The sequence below is a fragment of the Quercus suber genome, unplaced genomic scaffold, assembly GCF_002906115.3.
Source record: "Quercus suber isolate HL8 unplaced genomic scaffold, Cork oak 2.0 scaffold_52, whole genome shotgun sequence".
In the NCBI taxonomy this organism is placed as follows: domain Eukaryota; kingdom Viridiplantae; phylum Streptophyta; class Magnoliopsida; order Fagales; family Fagaceae; genus Quercus; species Quercus suber.
Window position 1 is genome coordinate 1,187,690 of NW_027069517.1, and position 22,214 is coordinate 1,209,903.

Here is a 22,214-nt window from a genome sequence, read left to right on the forward strand (position 1 = left end):
TAGAAATTTCCAGTTTCCTTAAATTAAAATGGGAGAACTGACACCCTTTTTCTTTTGAGAACCCCAAAAAATGGAGTGGGTGAGATAACATCTCTTACATGGTTTTTCGAATAAGTTCGAATTTGATAAGGATGTGGTATAAAATCTATGCTCTATATCATCCAACAAAAGCTTTTCAAATCAATATTTTACAAAATAAGGAATAGGAAGTGGCACACACAATACTTTCAAATTATAATCCATCAACTCTTATAGATCAGACCACCATCTTCTCAACCTTTGTCATTGCTGGTTGTTGCCATAGTTCCTAGTAGTGGTTACCACACCCACCTCTCTCTCTCAAAACTACCCCAAACCCTCATCTTTCAAGTTTCAAACCCCCAAATCACACCATTGTCTATACCCATTTCAAAAACCACCTAAATTGAAGAAAGAGAGAGAGTCTAGGCAATAATGGTTAAGGTAGCTCTAGCCATTGTAATCGAATAGAGAGATAGAGGGAGTTTATGGATGGGGGGGTTAATCACATGCCTTCTCTTTAAGAGTCATAAACAATGATTTATCTCCTGTCATATGACGAGAACAACCACTATCAAGGTACCATAAGCATGAGTTGAATACCTTTAATGAGGTGTGCACAAACATACACGCATGAGACAAGCATTCTTGACCATCAAACAAAAATTCATTGTTATTTTCCATGCTCATTCCAGATTGGATTTGCTTTTTCAGATTATCAACCTTTTCACATAGTGATCTATTTCTTCTTTTGTATTTCTCAATCAAAGAGGTAGATTCACATAGACTATTGTGAAGTATGTGATTCTTGCTTTGAAAATATTTCAGCATGTGAATGAACATCCTATCATGTTTTCTAGACTTAATTAACTCTAAGAGTTCCTTTTTAGAGTATCCCTCAAAAATACTCATAGAATCATTTTCACAAACACTCATACCTTAATTCAGCATAACCCTTTCTACAGCAGCATCCCCCAAGGGGTCTAGGATCACACTCAGGTAATCAAACCACAAAGAATGCACCCGCTCTGATACCAATTGAAAGTTCAATATGGGTATGAAACACCCTTGAACGTTTAGACCCCAAATTACAAAATTACCAATTCAAGCTTAAAATCAAACGATTAACGTGTGGAACATGAATGTAAGCTAAACACAGAATTGATAAACAATCTAAGCCAAATATAAACACATCCACAGCAGTAAATATAAGGCAAAGGTAAAGGGAAAGAAGATGCAAACACACGGACAACACACGATATGTTATTGAAGAGGAAACCGAAGTCCTCGGCGTAAAACCTCTCCGCCGCCCTCCAAGCGGTCAAATAATCCACTAAAGAATGTAGTTGGGATACATGAACAGCAGAAGACCCTCCAAGCCTAATCTACCCAAGTACCTAAGCCCTCCAATCTTCTTGCTCCAACGAGGTTGCGCTGAACCTATTTCTTCTCTAGCTTCCCGGATTCCGCTACTTGACCATAGCATCAACCAATGTATATTGGTTCCTTTCCAAACTGCTTCCCATAGCACCAAATGGACCTTTTCACAGACGTGGGTGTGGTGAGACAAGGGTTTGGTAAATGACCTCTCAAGGGTATGACAATAGAGAGGAAGATAGTAGAGGAATTTGTAGAGTCTCTTTAGATGAAGATTGGGGATGAATCAATCTTGTATTTCTCTAGGGTTTTCTCTCACAAAATTCTCTCTGGAAGCTCTCTCAAAATAATGGGTATAAGGGTGTATATATAGTAGGGTGAGAAGGGAATGCAAAACGTCAGTTTTTGCCAAACAGGGCAAGTTGGCGACTTGAACTCGCGGCTTGGCCAAGTCGCGAAATCAAGTCGCGACGTAACGGCCTGACCAGACTGGAACTTTTGTCCTGTAGCGTGACAGCTGGCGCGACCCTTCAGCTTCCTAGTGTGCCTCTCACGTGACTGCATTTCGCGGCTTGCCAGTCGCGAACCACCCGCGAGTCCTAGTCGCGAGACTTTGTTTTTCTTGCACACTCTTGAGCTTTTCTTCACATCTTCTCACACACTACCCTTACAATTTTTCCACCTAAATACAGGGTTACTAAGTGCTAAATTACAAGCAAATTGGTCACGGAATAAAGCCAATTAGATGGTTGATTAAATTCAACCTTACAGTTTTACACTAGATTCTTATAGAATTTAAACTCTTTTTGAATGGTGATGCTAATCAATGGTTAAGTAGCATTAAATGACATTTCATGGTAGTTGAAACCAATTTGACTAAAAGATAATTATTTATGTGAATATTGGGTGATATTTTAATGTTGAGAATTTCACAAAAACTAACATATTCATTCTATTGAATTTATCTTTTAGGGTTTTATTTTAACACATGTATAAGTCATTTTCTGATTTTTTTTTTAAATCAAAACTACACTTATGATTCACATGAAAGGCTTCTGAGTAGCTTAGGGGGTGTTTGGATTTATGATTTTCATAACTCATAACTCAAAAATAGTGGGACCCATAGCAAAAATGTTGTTTGGCAAACGATAACTATGTTTCCATCACTCAATTCTCTGATTTTTGAGTTATGAGTTATGGAAACTGAAAACACATTTTGGCTGTTTTCAGTTTTCATAACTCATAGCTCAATGGCATTTTTGTAATTAAACATACATGAGGGACCCACAAACAGTACCCGCCGCACCTTTTCCTTTTTTTTTTTTCTTTTTTTTCTTCCCTTTCTTTTCCTAGGTTCGGTCTCCCCTGTTCTTCCTTTTTTTTTTTCCCTTCTCCTAGGTTCGATCTCCCCTGTTCTTCCTTTTTTTTTTTTTTTTTTTTTTTTTCTTTCTTCTTTCACTGGGTTCGAGTGATCTGAACTTTTTTTTCCCTTTCTTCTTTCACTGGGTTCGAGTGATCTGAACTTTTTTTTTTTCCCTTTCTTCTTTCATTGGTTCGGTGATCTGGGTTTGTGAAATCGTGAAGCAGCAACGGCGGCTATGGGTTTGATCGTTTTGACTCAGCGGCAGCCATGGTTGGCCCGTTTCTGAGGTACCTAAGTTCTGACAGCAGCAACAGCTGCAATCGATCGTTTCCGACATTCCGCTCCTTAAAAACTCTGAAACCCACCATAGCCACAACAGCAGCAACAGCAACATCAACATCAATGGCTTGGGCAGATTTGAGTTTTATTTTTTATTTTTTTTTATGATTGAGAAATCTGGGTTTGTTCTGGAATATATTTATGCATGTTTAATTTTGTTCTGGATGAGAAATCTAAGATGAGAAAGGTGAAAAGGGAGAAAAATGAAAAATGAAAAAAGAATGAAATGAAGAACAGAGAAAGAAGAAAGAAAAGTGGAGAAAAAAAAAATCTGACCAAGTGACAGTAATGTGGCCCATAAATAGTGTGAAAATATTGAGTGACGGGAAGTGAGTGATGGTGCCAAATAGGTGTGAAAAATTAAGTGATGAGTGATGAGTGATGAACGATGAGTTATGAGTAACGAGTGATGAGTGGTGAGTGATGAAATTTTTGAATCCAAACAGCCCCTTAGCAATCACCACCCCGTTTTTTAAAGGATCAATAGCCAGACAAACCTAAAGTATAATTTATCTTCTTCTTCTTCTTCTTCTTCTTCTTCTTCTTCTTAAACTTTCGAAAGGTTATTATAATGTTTTTTTTTCCCGATTAAAAATCTTGCTTCTTTATTTCTTTTTTATTTTCAAACCTTTTTTTTATTATTTATTTTTGCTTTTGTATGTTCTGATATTAACAAAATAGAAAATATTTTCTTCCCTTTTTCAAAATGAAGTTTGACATAAAAAAAAAAGGAAATAAAAAGAAAAGAAAAAAAAATCAATTTTTTTTTAATGGATAAGAAAAAAGGTGAAGATTATTTTTTGAAAGAAGAAGGGGCAGATATGGTAACAAAATGAAAGGTTTTGGAATTTTTAGTAGGGAAACGGGGCTGGTATCGCCTTTGCTACTATTTAAGTTCCTTATCAAATATTTATTATTTAATTTATATAAGATAATTCCGCAATATATATAGTGGATAATCACAATCAACTCCTTGTCGTTTAATCTGATCACAATTTAGTGCACAAACTTTTAATTACTGCATTAATTGGATCTCTAAATTTTGAAATATATAAAATGAAATTATTAATGTTTCTTTCAAAAAATAAAAAATAGTGATGATACAAAGATGAAGACATTATTAATTTTTATAGAAAATTGATGGTTACATGGTGGGCAAAAACAAATAGAGATAGCTTTATTCTTTTCTTTTCTTTTTTTGGGGGGGAAGCTGCTTAAGCAGCAGGTGGAACAGGCCCTGCAACTAAAGAACACTTATTCCAGATTTGCACACTTCTTGGTCGTGTTATTGTTTCATTGGATTTGTAGCCAGGTTGACTATCGACGATATTGTCAAACAACTTATTGTGGCATGTTAAACCTATTCTTGCAAGCGAGTAACAACAATAATCACTGACTGGCTTAGAACTGTGCCCAAAGATATTCATAAAGATTTCTTCCCCACAGTCTGGTTTTAGTTTGTTTGAGCAAATGATCAAAGAGTTAAAATCTTGTTCAGCAGCCACCACAAATGCTAAGAGCATGGCCGCACCACCATGACTGAGAAGCTGTTGAGCCTTGCCATGATGATTGTTTTGTTTAAGGTTAAATGGTATATGTTCTTGAGTAAGTTGAGGAAATATATTGTTGATGGGATGATATGAGACTCATGGAGAGTAAAGGTGTATTTATACACGGTGGGTACGTAAGGTTATACTTAATACCTTGGGGGGTTTTCAATTTTCAATGTTTAATTAGAAACTTCTCTCTTCATTTGCCTTAGACTTTATTTGATCAGTTATCAATGTTCAATGGTGCTTTGAAATTTTGTTCTATGGATTTTTTATTATTACTTTATTAGAGCCCGTTACGTGAGTTATGAAAATATTTATTTTTTATTTTTATTTTAAAGAATGCTCGTATTGTACAAAAGAGTGTCCAAGTGAACCAAAAAAAAAAAGTACTAATATACAGCTGCACACAACTTTTTTTATAATCTTTTTGATGCTTACTAATAATATTGTGAATATATATAATATATAATATATATATATAAAATTTAAAAAGAAAAATTCTACTCTATGAAGAGCATCAATGTGATGATCAACCATAAGAAAATACTTAGTAAGTACGCCAATGATTGTAATTTTTTTCTTTTTTATGGTGATTAGTCTTTGAAAAAGGGTTTTTTTTTTTTTTTTTTTTGAGTGATAACTACAACATGCTGCTAACCTTGCAGCTCGAACCCTTACTTCCTAAATTCCTAAGTACTTTGTGCATGGAAATGTGCTAATTCAGCTATAAGAAAACAAAAACTCAACAAAAACTCAGCTATAAGTACCCAACAAAAACTCACAATTTCTTCCATTAATTAGTAGGATTTAACAAACTTTTTTTTGCGGCAGCATCGTCGGTGAGAGGTTTGAATAATGATTCACGTTTCTTTTGGTACTTTTCCTAATGTCAGCAAATGCTCATTTCTTTATGTAATGTTGTGTTAGGATGAAACAGTAAGTGGAAAATTTTATGTAAAGGGAATCACTATAATACTCTTTAGTGGCTTTGAAACCTTATTGTCACTCTATTAGCTAAAAGAGTCCCGTAGAAAAATGAGGATCTCCATTGGGACTAACCAATAGGGTTGGCCATAGGCACTCCAATGCAAATCTCCAACTTTGAAGATTCGTTCTATGTCAAATTCTTGCATTATGAGATACCTACTTACTATATTTGGGACTAACTAATGGGGTTAGACTTAGGTAATCCAATGACTAAATCATGGGTTAGGTACTAAATATTTAGGATAAATATTTAGATTCTTAATTTATGTATGTTGGCAAGCCAAGAACAACAAAAATGTCTAGATTAAGTGTTAGATATTGCTTAAAATTCTTCAAGTCAAATTTCAAGAACTGTTAAGCTGCAGGAAGAAGAGTTTAGATTTTGTAAAGCTCGACTGATCGAAAGAAAGGTTTGACCGCGAAAATCAAGCCTAAGCCTGTGAAAACATTTATGGTTTCAATCCAACACTACTAGGTATAAAAGGGAAACCATAATCACGTTTTAGAAGTTCTTGGAAGACTTGTGAGTTACTTCTGTGAGATCTGTAAGATTTTTGTAACATTCTAACTCAACAAGTGTCTATCGGAACAAGATCTACAATCAAGAACTAGTGGAAACAAGTTTCTGCATAAAGATCTACTACTGATGGTGATCTGAAACCTTTGAGTGAGATGTCAAAGTCACAAATGTGGGAGTTTGTGATCAGCAAGTTCAAAATAGAAGAGTCCATAGAGTCGGAGCTGCTTGTGGTCGTGTTTATAAGTTCTATAAAATGTAGTTTTAGATTTAGGGTTGAAATTTATAGTAAACTTTCAATCTATCATAGTGGATTTGTTTACCTTGAGGATAGCTAGGTTAAATATTCTCTAGATTTTTATCTTGAAACGGTTGGTTTTCTTGGTTTTCTTGAGTCTTCATATTACTGTTTTCTTTAATTTTTTGCACCAAGTAATATGTTTGCATGTGCAGTGCCGGCTCAATGGTATAAGCCATTGATGCGGTCGCCTAAGGCCCCAAGTGAAAAAAAAGGCCCCTAAATTTTAACAAATGGTATTAATTAAGCTGAAATATTAACAAATAAATAAAATAATATTTTCTTATCTAATGAAAAACAAATAAAAAATAGAAAGAAATGTTATGTTCACAACATTTTTACAAAAAAAAATCCTAGATAGCAGATTGTTAAGGGCTATTATTAACAGCAAAAAAATAATTTTAGTGGTAGATTCAAATAGAAAACAAGAAGTAACTAAACACTTAAGATTTGTTATGAAAAATATTGTAAATATAGCACCTCTAAAAGAAAAAAAAAAGAAAACAATCCACAAAAAAATTCACAACATTTTTAATAATAGTCGAGTTAGCAAACTTTTACTAGTTTTAAATTAAATTCACCACTAACATAATTTTTTTACTTACCACCATCGATATGCTACATCAACAAATATAAAAAGTTTTGTCAAATTTTTGTGTTTATAAACTTTGAAAAAAAAAAAAACAACAACAACAAATCTACGTGGTTTATGTTAATTAATAGTAATTTTTCATATAAAATAAGATAATTAATTTTCACCTTAGGCCACCAAATGCATCAAGCCACCCCTGTGCATGTGTTTAATCTAGATCTCATAACTAACCTAATTAACTACTTAGCTATTCATTAGGTTAAACTAATATGTTCCAAAAGGGGTCTAAACATAACAAACAAGTGGTTGAAACCAATTTGACTAAAAAATAATAATTCATATAAATATTGGGTACTGATATTTTAATGTTGAGAATTCCACAAAAACTAACATATTCATTCTATTAAATTTATTTTTTAAGGTTTTAATTTAACGCGTGTATATGTCATTTAACGCACGTATATGTCATTTATTTTCATGATGAAAATAAACTATTCTATATATAAAAACTTGAGTTTCCTTTTATAATTTTTGTTTCACTTTTGAAAGGTAATACTAACGTTCTTTTCCCAAAAAAACTGTTGCTTTTTTTTTTTTTTTTTTTTTGCTTTATATGATTTGATATTAATAAAATAGAAAATATTTTCTTTCCTTTTTTCAAATAAGTTTAAGTTTAACCATTAAAAAAAGTTTGTTAGTTATGAATATAACTATAAAAATAAATGCATAATAAAGAAAATTCATTACAAAAGGAAAAATTTTATATTGGAGAAGAAAAGGGGGGAGATGTTTTTTTTTTTAAATGAAGAAGAGGCAGATATAATAACAAAATGGGAGGTTTTGGAATTTTTAGTAAAGCAAGGAAGTGACCCCCTGGCTTCGCCTTTGCAGTATGTAGCTCAACTGATAAAATCTCTGATGGTTGAATAAGAGATCTGGGGTTAGTCACTTACACCAAAACTGATTAATGTCTTGGTTTAATGATAAATAACTATCATCAGGAGCGGATGTCATATATTGAAACTCTCTAAAAATATATATATTTGTTAATTTATATAGGATAATTCAGCTAAGAGAGAGAGAGAGAGAGAGAGAGAGAGAGAGAGAGAGAGAGATCACAATCTCCTCCTTGTCGCTAATTAGGTCACAATTTTGTGCACAAACTTTTAATTACTACATTAATTTGATCTCTCAATTTTGAAATAAAATGAAAATATTAATGTTTCGTTCAAATTTAAAAAAAAAAAAAAATTGTGATCATGCAAAGATGAAGACATTATTATATTTCTATAGAAAATTGATGGTTACATGGTGGGCAAAAACAAATAGATAGCTTTATTCTTTTGGGGGAAGCTACTTAAGCAGTAGGTGCAACAGGCCCAGCAACTAAAGAACACTTATTCCAGATTTGCACACTTCTTGGTCGTGTTATGGTTACGTTGGATTTGTAGCCAGGTTGAGTATTGACGATATTGTCAAACAACATGTTGTGACATGTTAAACCTATTCTTGCAAGAGAGTGACAACAATTATCACTGACAGGCTTAGAACTGTGCCCAAAGATATTCATAAAGATTTCTTCCCCACAGTCTGGACCTAGTTTGGTTGAGCAAATCCTCAAAGAGTCAAAATCTTGTTCAGCAGCCACCACAAAAGCTAAGAGCATGGCCGCCACCACCACGACTGAGAAGCTGTTGAGCCTTGCCATGACGATTTTTTGTTTAAGGTTAAATGGTATATGTTTCTTGTGTAGGTTGTGGAAATAATATTGTTGTTGGGATGATATGAGACTCATGAATAGTAAAGGGTTATATATACACGGAGTGTACGTAAAGTTATACTTAATACATTGGGGGGTTTTCAATTTTCAATGTTTAATTAGAAACTTCTCTCTTCATTTGCTTTAGAATTTATTCAGTCAGTTATCAATGTTCAATGGTGCTTTGAAAATGTGTTACATGGATTTTTATTATTACTTTATTAGAGCCCGTTATGTGAATCAAGAAAATATTTATCTATATATTATTATTATTTTTTTTTAAAGAATGCACGTATTGTACAAAAGAGTGTGTCCAAGTGAACAAAAAAAAGTACTAATATACAGTTGCACACAACTTTTTTTATATACTTTTTGATGCTTACTAATAATATTGTGAATATATATATATATGTGTGTGTGTGTGTGTGTAAATTTAAAGGAAAAATTCTACTCTATGAAAGAGACATCAATGTGATGATCAACCATAAGAAAAATACTTAATAATTACGCTCAATGATTGTAAATTATTTTTTTTATTTTTTTATTTTTTTATGGTGATTAGTCTTTGAAAAAGGTATATGTTCAAACCTGGGGCATAAGTGAGTGAATACAAGTCATAGCAGTAACTTCCGAGGCTAGGAACCAATTTTTATTTCGCATTATAGTTCCATTATTCAGGCTTAATTTTAATCTATGGATTGCAGGGAATTCTATATATAATTCATGCCAAATTACACTCGAGAGAATAAGTACCTAAAAAAAGGGTTGGCCATAGGTACTCCAATGCAAATCTCCAACTTTGAAGATTCGTTCTATGTCATATTCTTGAATTATGAGATACCTACTAACTGTATTTGGGACTAACTAATGGGGTAAGACTTAGGTACTCTGATGACTAAATCATGTGTTAGGTTCTAAATATTTAGGATAAATGTTTAGATTCTTAATTTATGTATGTTAGCAAATCGAGAACAAAAAAAATCTAGATTAAGTGTTAGACATTGCTCAAGATTGTTCAAGTCAAGTTTCAAGAACTGTCAAGTTGCAGAAAGAAGAGTTCAGATTTTGTGAAACTGGACCGATCGAAATAAAGGTTCGATCGTGTAAATCAGGCACAAACTCGCAAAAACGTTTAGGGTTTCAGTCCAACACTACTAGGTATAAAAGGAAAACTATAATCACGTTTTAGAAGCTCTTCGAAGACTTGTGAGTTACTCCAATGACATCTGTGAGGTTTCTTTAACTTTCTAACTCTACAAGCGTCTACTGGAATGAGATCTACAATCAAGAACTAGTGGAAACAAGTTGTTGTATAAAGATCTGTTGCTAAAGGTGATCTGAAACCTTTGAGTGGGATCTTAAAGCTACAAACGTGGGAGTCTGTGATCAGTAAATTCAAGATAGAAGAGTTTGTGGAGTTGGAGTTGCATGTGGTCATGTTAGTAAATTCTACAAGAGGTAACTTTAGCTTTAGGGTTTAAATTTATTGTAAACTTCCATTCTATCATAGTGGATTTGATTACCTTGAAGCTAGTTAGGTTAAATTCTCCCCAGGTTCTTACCTTGAAACGGCTGGTTTCATTAGTTTTCTTGGGTTATCATATTACTTTCTTCTTTAATTACAAAATGGGAGGTTTTAGAATTTTTAGTGGAGCAAGGGAGTGACCCCTAGCTTCGCCTTTGCTACTATGTAATTTCCTTATCAAATATTTGCTACTTAATTTTTATAGGATAATTCAGTTATATATATATATATATATAGAGAGAGAGAGAGAGAGGTCACAATCTCCTCCTCGTCGCTTAATTTGATCACAATTTTGTGCATTAATTACTACGTTAATTTGATCTCTAAATTTTGAATTAAAATGAAAATATTAATGTTTTATTTAAATTATAAAAATAAATAAAAAATATCATTATAGTTCCATTATTCAGGCTTAATTTTAATCTATGGATTGCAGGGAATTCTATATATAATTCATGCCAAATTACACTCGAGAGAATAAGTACCTAAAAAAAGGGTTGGCCATAGGTACTCCAATGCAAATCTCCAACTTTGAAGATTCGTTCTATGTCATATTCTTGAATTATGAGATACCTACTAACTGTATTTGGGACTAACTAATGGGGTAAGACTTAGGTACTCTGATGACTAAATCATGTGTTAGGTTCTAAATATTTAGGATAAATGTTTAGATTCTTAATTTATGTATGTTGGCAAATCGAGAACAAAAAAAATCTAGATTAAGTGTTAGACATTGCTCAAGATTGTTCAAGTCAAGTTTCAAGAACTGTCAAGTTGCAGAAAGAAGAGTTCAGATTTTGTGAAACTTGACCGATCGAAATAAAGGTTCGATCGTGTAAATCTGGCACAAACTCGCAAAAACGTTTAGGGTTTCAGTCCAACACTACTAGGTATAAAAAGAAAACTATAATCACGTTTTAGAAGCTCTTCGAAGACTTGTGAGTTACTCCAGTGACATCTGTGAGGTTTCTTTAACTTTCTAACTCTACAAGCGTCTATTGGAATGAGATCTACAATCAAGAACTAGTGGAAACAAGTTGTTGTATAAAGATCTGTTACTGAAGGTGATCTGAAACCTTTGAGTGGGATCTTAAAGTTACAAACGTGAGAGTCTGTGATCAGCAAATTCAAGATAGAAGAGTCTGTGGGGTTGAAGTTGCATGTGGTCGTGTTAGTAAATTCTACAAGAGGTAACTTTAGCTTTAGGGTTTAAATTTATTGTAAACTTCCATTCTATCATAGTGGATTTGATTACCTTGAAGCTAATTAGGTTAAATTCTCCTCAGGTTCTTACCTTGAAACGGTTGGTTTCATTAGTTTTCTTGGGTTATCATATTACTTTCTTCTTTAATTACAAAATGGGAGGTTTTAGAATTTTTAGTGGAGCAAGGGAGTGACCCCTAGCTTCGCCTTTGCTACTATGTAATTTCCTTATCAAATATTTGCTACTTAATTTTTATAGGATAATTCAGTTATATATATATATATATATAGAGAGAGAGAGAGAGAGGTCACAATCTCCTCCTCGTCGCTTAATTTGATCACAATTTTGTGCATTAATTACTACGTTAATTTGATCTCTAAATTTTGAATTAAAATGAAAATATTAATGTTTTATTTAAATTATAAAAATAAATAAAAAATAAAAAAAAAACAGTGATCATGCAAAGATGAAGACATTATTAATTTCTATAGAAAATTGATGGTTACATGGTGGGCAAAAACAAATAGATAGCTTTATTCTTTTGGGGGGAAGCTACTTGAGCAGCAGGTGGAACAGGCCCAGCAACTAAGGAACACTTATTCCAGATTTGCACACTTCTTGGTCGTGTTATGGTTACGTTGGATTTGTAGCCAGGTTGAGTATTGACGATATTGTCAAACAACATGTTGTGGCATGTTAAACCTATTCTTGCAAGAGAGTGACAACAATTATCACTGACAGGCTTAGAACTGTGCCCAAAGATATTCATAAAGATTTCTTCCCCACAGTCTGGACTTACTTTGGTTGAGCAAATCCTTAAAGAGTTAAAATCTTGTTCAGCAGCCACCACAAAAGCTAAGAGCATGGCCGCCACCACCACGACTGAGAAGCTGTTGAGCCTTGCTATGACGATTGTTTGTTCAAGGTTAAATGGTATATGTTTCTTGTGTAGGAATAATATTGTTGTTGGGATGATATGAGACTCATGAAGAGTAAAGGTGTATTATTTATACACGGAGGATACATAAGGTTATACTTAATACATTGGGGGATTTCAATTTGAGATTAAATTCAATAAGAATGGGGTGTAAACCCTTTGATTTACACCAGCCAATAAAGACATACTACATCAGACTTTTAGTTAAACTCATTGTAAAATCAATACATCCTAATACACCTAATTGCATCTCAAAAAACAAAACAAAAAACCATATTTCATGTTTTCCCTAAAATCTCATAAGCTTTTGCATCTCCAAGACACAATTCTCGCTTGATTGTGTACGAGAAAAATTCTCGAAGACACAAAAATGAAATCAAGCATAATAGAAGACACAAAAGTAAGTTTGATAATAGTAGCAACTAAGTAGTGTATGGCGTGGGTGGCTGTGAACTGCAAGATCTATCTTTGGTTGCAACAGTAATGGAAATGGTCTGAGGTTACTTATAATTTCAAACCATTGATATTGCAATATTTACCTTCAAATAAATATCAATTGCTCTATAAAGCCCATCATCAATGACACAAGCATAATCAGGCAGTATCTCAATCATAGCAATGAATTTTTGTAGACTCAGATAAGGATCTAGGGCAATTTCTTGGAGATGCACAATTCTCATTGTAAGGTTGAATTTAATCAATCATTTTGTTGGTTTTATTCCATGCCAATTTTCTTGTAATCCAGCATTTAGAAACCCTGTATTTAGATAGGAATCATGTAAGGGTAGTATGTGAGAGAGTGTGAAGAAAAACTCAAAAGTATGCAACTCAGCAAGGCCTCGCGACTGGATCTCGCAGCTTGCAAGTCTCCAAAAAGAGGTACACGTGTGAAGCATGCAGAGTAGCTAAAGTGTCAAGCTAGCTGTTGCAGTACAGGACAAAACTTCCAACTGGCCAAGTCGTCAGCTTGCAACTTAGTCAAGTCGCGAGACCAAGTCACCAGTTCACTCTGTTTGGGAAAAACTGACCTTTCGCATTCCAAACACACACCAGTATAAATACCCCTTATACCCATGAAATATAAAGAGCTTCCAGAAAGAATTTTGAGAGAGAAACCCTAAAAAAAAACAAGATTGACTCATTTACAATTTTCATCCTTGTTTCTCCAAATTCCTCTACTCTCACCCTCTCCATTGATACATCCTTGAGAGGTACATTTGGCAAAATCCTTTTCTCACCATACTCATATTTGTGAGAATGTTATTTGGTGCTTGGGAAGCAGTTAGGAATGGACCAATTGATATTGGTTGATGCTACGGGCTATAGCGGAATCTAGTAAGCTTGAAAAGACAAAAGTTCGGCACAACCTCGTTGGAACAAGAAGCTTGGAGGGCTTAGGTACACTGGGTAGATTAGGTTTGGAGGGTCTTTTACTTTTCATGTATCCCAACTTCATTCTCTAGTGGATTATTGACCGCTTGGAGGGCGGCGGAGAAGTTTTACGCCGAAAACTTTGGTTTCCTTTTCAATAACACATTGCTGTGTTGTCTTTATGTTTGCATCTCTCTTCCCTTAATCTTTTCCATTTAATTTCTGTTGTGGTTGTGATTTTATTTGGTTTAGATTGTTTTTATCAATTATGTTTTAGATTATCTTCATATTCCGCACATATATCATTTAATAATAAGCTTGAATTGGTCATTTGTAATTTAGGGGTCTAAACGTTCAATGTGTTTTACACACTATTTGAGCATTCACTCGCCTTATTATACACAAGTCTATAATATATCCTCCGTTTGATTTGGCCATTACTATATTTTGATATCTTGTTGGAGGTTCGGCGAGGTAGTACGATGGCAAACGGAGGTCTAGCGAGGATTGTGGCTATTGACGAGGGAGTGAGATTTTAGGAAACACTTGAAATAGCGTTTTTTATTTTGTTTTTTGAGTTGTTATTAGGTGTATTAGGATGTATTGATTTTATAATAAGTTTAAGTAAAAGTTTGATGTGACATGTTCTTATTGGCTGGTATAAACTAAAATGTTTACACCCTGTTCTTATTAAATTTAATTTCTTTCAATTTTCAATGTTTAATTAGAAACTTCTCTCTTCATTTGCTTTAGGATTTATTCAATCAGTTATCAATGTTCAATGGTGCTTTTAAATTTTGTTCTATGGATTTTTATTATTACTTTATTAGAGCCCGTTACGTGAATCAAGAAAATATTTATTTTTTATTTTTTTATTTTTAAAGAATGCACGTATTGTATAAAAGAGTGTCCCAGTGAACAAACAAAAGTACTAATATACAGTTGCACACTACTTTTTTTATAATCTTTTTGATGCTTACTAATAATATTGTGAATATATATATATATATATATATATATAAATTTGAAAGGAAAAATTCTACTCTATGAAAGAGACGTCAATGTGATTATCAACGATAAGAAAAATACTTGGTGGGAAAGGTCGTAGACCCATTTCGAAGTTGGGCCTGGTCTAAAGATTGGGCTCAGCCTGAAGATGGATAGAATGAGATGTAATAACATTAAGATCCATTATTTATGCCGAGGACATGAGTAGGTCCGAAGATAGACATATATCCAAGCACCTAATCGGTGTTAGGCACAAGTTTCTAAGCAATTCTCTCAATATCAAAAGACTAGGTCCGACTTTTGATAAGCGATTTAATAGGCAAGAATAGTGCTTTAGACCTAGATAGCCACCTTAACCCCTGAATTAGTGAGTCCCATACACGTGTGGAAGATTCTATCATCATGAGGGCTCACCAACAAGAAAGTATAAAAAGGGAAGGAGGTTATGGGGTGAGGAGTTGAAAAAATTGGGGGTGAGAAACATGAGAGAAAGGTGAGAGCATAATCCTCAAGAATTGAGGTCCTACTTGGAACTCAAAAGGGGAAGTTCGGCCAGTGAGTTGCATCCTCGGCCAAGAACTTGTATCATAACAATGGATCAACAGGATGGCCTGATCCATCATAGCGTTAGACTATTCTTGGGATCTCTCATTGTGGGCCAAAAACATTAGCAGAGAACAAATTAATTGAGGGCTTAATTAGGCCCATGCACAGACGAAAGTCATTGGGTTATAGCTACTACATGAGGGTTTGAATTGGGCGTCTACGTTTAGGCGTTCACGTTTTCCTCTTTTTTTTTTTTTTTTTTTTTTGGGTTGCACGCGGTTCAAATTTGACAGAGAAGCACTGTAGTGGTACTGTAGCTGTACTTAGCACATTGTTATCACTGTTCACATACTGTTTACGCAATAAAAAATATTAAAAATGGGTCCCACAGTACTATTTACACTTAAAATTATTTTCTACAGTGTTTTCAGTTTTCAGTTTCACAACAATAAGTTCAATCCAAACGGACCCTACATTAATAATTACGCTCAATGATTGTAATATATTTTTTTGGTGGGTGATTAGTCTTTGAAAACGGTATATATTCAAACCTGGGGCATAGTGAGTGAATACAAGTCATAATAGTAACTTCGAGGCTAGGAACCAATTTTTATTTCACATTACAGGTCCATTGTACAGGCTTAATTTTAATCTATGGATTGCAGGGAATTCTATATATAATTAATGCCAAATTACACTCGAGAGAATAAGTACCTAGCTAACAAAAAATCACAATTTCTTCCATTAATCAGAAGGATTTAACAAACTTTTTTTTGGGGCTGCATCCTCGATGAGAGGTTTGAATAATGATTCATGTTTCTTTTGGTACTTTTCCTAATGTTAGCAAATGTTCATTTCATTATGTAATGTTGTGTTAGGATAAAATAGTAAGTGGAAAATTTTAGGTAAAGGTTATCACTAGAATACTCTTTAGTGGCTTGAACCCTTATGGTCACTCTATTAGCTAAAAGAGTCCGGTAGAAAAATGAGGATCTCCGATTCTCCATTGGGACTAGCTAATAGGGTTGGCCATTGGTACTCCAATTCGAATCTCCAACGCGAATCTCCAACTTTGAAGATTGTTCTATGTCATATTCTTGCATTATGAGATACCTACTTACTATATTTGGGACTAACCAATGGGGTTAGCCATAGGTACTTCAATCACTAAATCATGAAATAATTTTAGGAAAGTTCAAATAGAGTGCATGCATGTGAGTATTTCCAGGTGAAATATGCATATATTTCTTGAAACTTCTTTTGATTATTTATAATTTATTGTCATCTCCTTATGAGTATTTTGAGGATTACCAAATTCCTAAAATTAAGGGGGAAGCAATGACACCCCACTCCTTTCGGGAACCTCAAGATGGAGTGGGGTGAGACAACAATCCTTCCCTTTTTTTTGAATGAGTCCAAATTTTATAAGGTGATGTAAAATCTATGACTTAAATAGGAGTTTGCCACATCATTATTTCACAACATAAGGAATAGAAAATACTGCACACAATTATTTCTCATCACAATACATTTGGTCTTGGATTAGACAACCATCTTCTTAAGCTCTGCTATCACCATGTTGCTGCCACCATTCCTAGCAGTGATTGCCACACCTCTCTCTCTCTCTCTCTCTCTCTCTCTCAAAATAATCGACTTTCAAGCCCATCAATAATCCTCACAAACCCCTCCCCAAACCATCATAATTCAAGTTTCTAACTCCCATATCACACCAATGTCTACACCCATTTCAAAAACTACCTAGATTGGAGAGAGAGAGAGAGGGGGGGGGGTGGTTATTGGAGAGAAAGAGAGCAAGTGAGAGAGAGAGAAGCAAGTGTTTGTGCCACTAGTACCGGTGGTCGCAAATGGTAGAGCTTAAGGTAGCTCCAACCATGGGGTGAAATTAAAGAGAGAGATGGTGGGAGTTTAGGGGTGGGGAGTGGGCTAGAGACAATGGTAGAGATGGAGGGGTTAAAGTTGATTGACCATTTTTGGAGGGGGAAGATGGCGGAGGTGGAAGTGGAAGGGGAGCAGAGGGAGAGTGTAGTATAATAATGAGAAATTATTAGGTGTGCGACTTCCTATTCTTTTGTAAGATATTGATGTGATATGTTGGGAATGAAGGGTATAAAACATATGTTTGCATAAGATTTTTATTGAATTTAAACTCTGGTTGAATTTCATTGGAAGCAAGGGTCAAGTTGCATTAAATGACATTTGATGGTAGTTTAAACCAGCTTAACTAAAACATAATCATTCATGTGAATATTGGGTACTTATTTTCAATGCAGAGAATTCTACAAAAACTAACATATTTATTCTATTAAATTTATTTTTTAAGGTTTTATTATAACACATGTATAAGTTATTTTGTGATTTTTTTTTTTTTTGAAAACAATATTAACTTTAGAGTTTATTACGTAATTATCTACCACACATAACATACATATATATATATTATATATACACACACACAAATTTTCATGTAGAAAATAAATTATTCTATAAGAACTTGAGTTTCCTTTTATAATTTTTGTTTCACTTTTGAAAGGTAATAATAATGTTTTTTCCCAATTAAAACTCTAGCTTCTTTCCAGACTTTTTTTTTTTTTTTTTTTTGCTTTTATATGTTTTGATATTAATAAAATAGAAAAGACTCTCTCTCTCTCTCAAAAGAACAAATGAAATCACATTAAAAATGTATTTCCGCCATATATATATATATATATATATAAGATAAATCACATTCTCTTCCTCGTTGCTTAATCTGATCACAACTTAGTCCACAAACTTTTATTTACTACATTAATTTGATCAATAAAATTTTGAAATAAAATGAAATTATTAAGGTTTCGTTTAATTAAAAAAAAGAAAAAGAAAAAGAAAAAGTGTGATCATACAAAGATGAAGACGTTATTAATTTCTATAGAATATTGATGGTTACATGGCATGCAAAAACAAGCAGATAGCTTATTCTTTTGAGGGGGAAGCTACTTAAGCAGCGGGTGCAGTAACCCCTGCGACTAAAGCACACTTATTCCAGACTTGCACACTTCTTGGTCGTGTTATCGTTTCGTTGGATTTGTAGCCATGTTGAGTATTGACGATATTGTCAAATAACTTGTTGTGGCATGTTAAACCTAATCTTGCAAGCGAGTGACAACAATGATCACTGACTGGCTTAGAATTTTGCCAAAAGATATCCGAAAAGATTTCTTGCCCACAGTATGGACTTAGTTTTATTGAGCAAAGCATCAAAGAGTTAAAATCTTGTTGAGCAGCCACCACAAAAGCTAAGAGCATGGCCGCCACCACCACGACTGAGAAGCTGTTGAGCCTGGCCATGACGATTTTTTGTTTAAGGCTGAGAGTAATATATCTTAATTTCGTGTGTTGGTTGTGGAGATAATATTGTTAATTGTTGGGATGATATGAGATTCAAGGAGTGTAAAGGTGTATTTATATACGAAGGTAGGTACGTAAGGTTATACATACTTATGCATACGGAGGTTTCAACTTTTAATGTTTATAACTCAAAAACAAAAACTTTCAATGTTTACAAACTACTTTCTATTTATTTGCATTAAAATTTATTCAGTCAGTTATCAATATTGAATGGAGCTTTGTAGTTTCCTTCTATACTTCATTTTATTACTAGTGTCCGTTACATGAATCAAGAAAACATTTATTTAAAGTGGGCAAAACAAAGGGTAACACACACAACTTTTTCATAATCTTTTTATGATAATACTTACTGATAAAATTGTGATTGCAGTAACATTTTTTTAAGAAGAAAATTCTACTCTATGAAAGATATGTCAAAGTGATGATCAACCACAAAGAAAAATACATAATATATTTAAACACAGAGTAGGTGAGTGAATAGATCGAGGGCGGTATTTTTGAACCAATCTCACCATCGTTGTCATGATCAACCAAATACTGAACACTAATGGAGTGGTATAATGGTTAATCATTGAATTAATTGTTAATTTATTTTTAAAAATATAAATTAAAAATATATGTTCGAAATTGGTTATAATCTAATGTTACAAACTTATTCAATATCTTTTTATTGAAAGTGAATTTTGAAAAATCTACCATTGGATTACGTCTTCTTTTTATATCCTCAATATTTGCAAAATTTCTAAAAATTTAAAGATCAATTGCTATTGTGGACGACTAAATTTCTCGGTTCGAAACAAGTCAAACAAGTAAAATAGTGTCACAAATGCGAATTTGTATTGAATATATGTGTGGTACAATTCTCTGTAATTACAAAAGAGTGATCCTCTGATTCGATCTCCTTGAAAGATTTGTTAATTGAATTTGTGGTAATGTGATTTTCACTTGAACACAAAGTATCTTTCAATTTGGTTGAGGGATGGATCGAAGATTGCTAAAACAAAATTACAATGAATCTCTGGCTATGAGCTTGTTAGAAATCTTTTGTTCTTCACGTTCTTCGTGTTCTTCGTGTTCTTGGATTTGTGGTGGAAGTTCTTCGGGGCTTTAGAGGCTTGAATCCGTAGAGCTTCACTGATTTGTAATTTGTGAGGTTTCTGGAGGTTTTTGAGCTTGATTCCAGTGAACTTTGAGATCTAGGAATATGATTTGGATGATTCGTCTTCGAATGTTCTTGTATTCGAAGGTTTGTGGTGGAAGTTCTTCGGGGCTTTAGAGGCTTGATCCGTAGAGCTTCGCTGATTTATGATTTGTTGAGGTTTCTGGAGGCTTTTGAGCTTGATTCCAGTGAACTTTGAGATCTAAGAATACGATTTGGATGATTCCTCTTCGAATGTTCTTTGTATTCGAAGGTTTGTGATGGAAGTTCTTCGGGGCTTTAGAGGCTTGAATCCGTAGAGCTTCGCTGATTTGTGGTTTGTTGATATTTCTAGAGGCTTTTGAGCTTGATTCCAGTAAACTTTTGGATCTAGGCGGCTGATTTGGATGATTTTCCTTCAAATGTTCTTCGTATTCGAAGTTGAAGTTCTTGAAGTTCTTGGAGGCTTTAGAGCTTGATTCCGGCAGAGTTTCTGGACTTCTGAGTGCTTCCAATGGCCTGGTCCTCTCTCTAAATCTCTAGATCTCCTTCTCAGCTCTCTTCAGATCCCTTTAAAATGCCTTAGGAAGGCTTCTATTTATAGGAGTTTAGGGGTAGGTAAGTGACACGTGGCGGAGTCTGATTGGTGACACGTGGCAGACCTTGATTGGTCCGCTTATGTCATCGCTTGCACATGCTAGACTGATTGTGTCATCGCTTACACGTGCGAAGCTGATTATGTCATCGCTTACACGTGCGATGATGTGTGATTGGTTTTTGCATGACACTTGGCAAATTTCTGTTGGGTCTGAGTAATGATAGCAAAACCTAGCAGCAATACGCAGCGCTTTGTAATTGGCCGTATTTTGTGGACTTAATAGTGTGACGTGTCAGCTTGTGATAGGTTGGAAATTTTCTCTATCTACAAATGCCCCCTCGAGACTCGTTCACACACACAGTTTCAGAGCGTGGTGTGGGAATGAGTTTCAAAAACAGACTTTTACTCCAGGCTCTTCAAATGAAGTGATTGAAGGTGGCGGAGCTTTTAGCAGGATGATATAATTTCCGAGGAGTAGACCCACCCATATGAAAGGCTTTGATGAGACTAAAAAGAGGTTTGCAAGTATTTGAATGTACTTACATGACCGAACCGTTTTAGCAGAGGTTAAGTTGAAGTAACTTCAGAAGAGTGTTTTTGGATCGTTGGCGGTGATCACATGGTATAGAAGATGGGGAAGATGCGAAGATGGTGGCTGGGTACAGCATACAGAGTCATGGGGCTAGCCTCGTGCTTTTAAGAACCGCTGGTGAAGTTATATCAGAAGAGTATACTTCGGATTACGGCGAGGCCATGTGGGAAAGTGATTGAGTGTGCTTGCGTCATTGTTTTACCCAGGTTGAGGTAATTTCAGAAGCTTATGGATTCTGGAGATGACGGTGGTGGTGGTGAAGAAGACGGGGATGAAGCAAAGCGAATGGGTGAAACATACGCCACCATGGTTCTGATCCTGTATGTCGGGAACCCTCTGGTGTAGGTGTTTCTAGGAGATACACCTTTGAAAATGGGGTGGCTGTATGTTTGCATAGGTTCTAACAGTAAGTCATTGAATGTGCGTGCGTAATGGGACCATACTGACAGACGTTAAGTTGAAGTAATTTCAGAAAAGTTCATTCTGAAATACTTCAAGTTGAATTTAAGTTGGAGTAATTCCAGAAAGTGTGTTTTGAGGTACCAGCAACAATGACCTCTGGATCCCACGCCGATGGGAACATGGAATATAGCTTTGGCAACCCTTTACCAGCCCCAAAGGCTGAACTCTGATGAGCTGGTTCCCCGGAGGTTGTTTCAAGTGTTGGATGAAAGACAATTTGTAGGATACCCCAACACTTTTTACCATCTTCACCTATTGACACTTGTTGGGAAAGCACAACAAAGTGAAAGATGGAGCTAACTTGTGATTCTGGTCTTAAAAACCAGCCAAGTTGCTGTTTGTTCCGAACCACTGCTTCTGTTGGAAGACCAAGCAATTGAATAGAGACTACAGGAGCCCTGAGGTTAGGCATAGGTGTCTCTGCTGGACTTGGATTTCCTGGCCAACCAAATCTGAAGAAGCATGGAACCACAATGCAGGCCTTGTTATGAATAATAAAAAAAAAAAAAATGACGGAGAGAAGTTGAATTCGTTGATTATAGACGAAGGAGCATTGCCCCTTCTTGAGTTAAATGATTCAATTTACCATATTCCAATAACTTAAACTTTTGAGACAATTGGTAAT